Below are 3,768 nucleotides of genomic sequence, written 5' to 3'. Positions count from 1 at the left end.
TGTTGATTGCAACACCTGCTGATGAGAACTCACATGGCCACCAATGTTGGATTGGTAAAATTTTAGAAGTGCTAATGTATGAAATAAGAAACACGATCAAGTCTATCAAAGTGCATTGGTACAACACTAGAAGTGAAAATGCTTTTACTAGTAAGTATACATTGGAGATAATTGAATGCCTAACGACAAGGGGAGGTAGGAAGAGGAAGCTAAACATTTATAACACCTTCACCCTTGACGTCTCTAATGTGGATATCAACATGTACAACTTCACAGTTACAAAAGCTAGCCGTTTAAGGAAGTCAACAATAGATATAATAAAAGAAAAATTACCAGGTCTACAAGGTGGCTCGAGTCAAAGGCAAACAAGATCTGCTACATATAATCTAGAGTCACACTATTTGGTTTATGATGAAGATAATGCATTGTTGGTACATCCGAGGATGACGAGGAAGAATCCTCAATGTATATTAGTTATAGTAGTGATTCTCCGTAAAGGAGTGATCATGAATGTATTTTTGGCTATTAAGTGTAACTACCTTCCACTTGTAGCAAATTGAGTAATATAAAAGCATGTGTTTTGAATTCATTTGATTCCTATGAATATCACTTCTTATAAAAAACATTGGTTGTAAAGTTTGTGAAATAATTAAACCCTAAACATTTTGAAATTCCTCTTTATTTATTTATTTTTAAATCACGAAAATGGTGGATTTTCAACCTTTTTCATAGTATATTTGAGAATGTATGATACTCGTATCAATATGTTTTGTAATATCACTAAAAAAGTACTAAAATCAAACAGAATATTCCTTATCCTTCCATTTATGCGCGATCCTTCCACTTGTGAATGCGAATGTGTTAGAAGTTGCTCTACAACTTCAAACAAGCCCCCCATGCTTGGAATTCGAAAATCATATATCGGTTGTGTAAGAGGGGGTTTGTGGCCTTAAAGTCGGACTCTTCATTGTTCATTTGGAAAGGTCCAGAGGTCCATTATGTATCCTACTATATGCGGACTCGTTGAAATTAACCAAGTGAAGTCCCAGCTGTCAGATGCATTCGAAATGAAGGGGCCATGGGGGACCTTCATTACTTCCTCGGGATCGAAGTGATCCATAGCATGTTGAGATGTTGTAACCCAAGCAGCTCCAAAAAAAGTTGCAACTTGTTGATGTCGAGTGCCTTGGGGAAAATGTCTGAAACCTGTCGATCTGTCTGAACATACTGAAGTTCGACTTCATTGTTGAGGACCCGTTCATGCACAAAGTGATAATGCACTTCTATGTGCTTCGTTTGAGCATGGAACACAGGGTTCTTGGCTAGCGCATGCTACTTATATAATCGCAGTAGATCGGGGTTGGGGTCGATACTTCGATTTGGAGGAATGCAACAACCGTCGTAGGTAGATGGCTTCACAGGTGGTAATGGTAGCTCCCCGATATGTCGGCTGCTTCTTGCTGCTCCACGCAACGGTCGTGCTATCAAGAGAAAACATAAATCCGTATGTTGACCAATGATTCGACGCATCACTTCCCCATTCGGCATCAGTATATCCAACTAGCTTTTCAGTGATATCGTGCTAGTATAAAAGTCCCCTATCCATAGTGTCACTCCCATACCTGAATAGTTGATGCGCGGACTGAACATGCTGTCATGAACAGTACTGAGACAGAGAAGGAATTAGTACTAAACGAAGGATTAGTACTATGAGAAGTGTGGAACTTCTTCGAGAGAAGGAAGAAGTGAGTGAGACAGAGAGAAAGAGAGAGATCGAGAGAGAGAGAGAGAGTGATGATAAGAAAGATATGTATTATATGAAGAGAATATACAATGGTGGCTAAAAGGCTTAAGACTGGCATTGAACCAATTTGGTTCAACATAATGCCTAGTGCCCTCTTTTATAGTGTTTTCAGGAGTAATCCTGAAGCTTCTAGAATGTTCCAGAGAAATCTGGAATATACACTAATTTCCTATAATAAAATGTAAATGAAAATAATATCTTATGTATTACAATAGATGATCTAATGGTCAAGAGCTTGACCCATATAACCTAAGGTCATGGGTTCGAATCTTGCCATATCATGACACTATCCCCCCTTTAAAACGACGAGTGTCACGAGTCGTCTTGGATTGAGGACTTGGTTTGTGTGGATATTGACGATGGAAGTCTTCAAGAAGAGCACGAGCATTGGTCACATTCTCGATCGGTTCCCAAGTACGTTCGCTGGGGCTATAGCCTAGCCAATCGACTAGATAGTAGAGCTTGTTGTGAACAATCTTGGAATCAAGGATGGTGGCAACCTCGTACTCCGGCCCATCTTCAAGCTCGATCGGGGGTGGAGGTTGGATAAGACGTCCTGGGATGGTGCTCTCGTGGTAGGGTTCGAGGAGAGAACTATGAAACACCGGATGTATCTGAAGTTGAGGAGGTAGATCGAGACGAAAAGCGACATCATTAATCTGTCCAATAATACGGAAAGGACCTAATCGCCGATAATCTAACTTCTCACATGGACGAGTAGTCTTGATGTGTCGTCGTAGCAGCCACACCCGATCTCCAATAATAAAACTGGATGGAAGTTGATGACGATCCGCGTAGACCTTGTGTGTTTGTTGAGCTTGCTCGAGATGAGTAGATAAATCCGCTTGTATCTTGCGTAACTGCCCCAAACGATCCTCCGCGCACGGATTTGTGGACACCTCTGGGGTTTCAAGTACACTCCACCGGGGGTGACATCCCGTATAAGCATAAAATGGCGTAACTTTAGTGGATGTGTGGATAGAGTTGTTATAGGCAAATTCGGCGAAGTGGAGAATATTTGCCCAGTCATCTTGATAATCGCTAAGAAAGCACCGCAGATACTGCTCCAACGTTTGATTTGTTCGTTCAGCTTGGCCGTCGGTTTGTGGGTGGTAGCCGGAAGAGAGGTTACAAGTGACCTTGAGCATGTTAAAAAGGTGCTTCTAGAATTTTGACACGAACTGGGGTCCATGGTCGATCGACCACCGTTAGAATTGCATTGAACCCCTTAGAGACTGGAAGATCTGTGATGAAGTCTAGAGCAATGGATTGCCACGGCTTGCTTGGAATTGGTAATGGTTCTAATAAACCATATGGATGATGCCTTGGAATTTTTGCTCTGCAACATGTATCACAAGTCCGAACAAAATCCTCGACAAATTGTCGCATACAGGGCCACCAGAATGTTCGTTGTACTAAATGTAATGTTTTAGTACTACCAAAATGCCCAACTATATATGTGTCATGACAGTTTTGTACTACTCGAAGGCGGCAAGAACCATTAGGAACATACAAAAGTTCTTTAAAGAAGAGTAATCCATCATGGTATTTGAATTGCCGATAGTTTGTACCTGGTGGTTGCGACTGTGAACACGACGCTCGAGAGGGATCAATTTGTGCTAGTATAGCTTGGGCGAACACATCTGTCTTCAAGTCTTCACGTATGGTATCGATAACGCGGGAATCCATAGGCATGTCAAAAATCTGTGTTGCTTGTAGTCGTGCCGGTCCCAAGATGACTTGTTCTTGGTTATCGAAAGCTGGCTCGCCAGGATGGGGTGCTAGATACGAACGTCGTGATAATGCATCTGCCTTCCCTTGGTGCCTCCCCGGACAATATGTAATTTTGAAGTCGAAACGCGTGAGGAAGTGGGCCCACCGAGCTTGACGTCGATTCAACACACGAGCATCCTGAAAGTAGGCAAGATTCTTGTGGTCACTAAATACGGTGACTGGATGAGAGG

This window comes from Azolla caroliniana, unplaced genomic scaffold, assembly GCF_043228905.1.
Source record: "Azolla caroliniana isolate FFs.n. ecotype wild unplaced genomic scaffold, voAzoCaro1.0.p SCAF_18, whole genome shotgun sequence".
Taxonomy (NCBI): domain Eukaryota; kingdom Viridiplantae; phylum Streptophyta; class Polypodiopsida; order Salviniales; family Salviniaceae; genus Azolla; species Azolla caroliniana.
The sequence above is the reverse complement of the archived record's forward strand: the minus strand, read 5'-3'. Positions refer to the sequence as shown.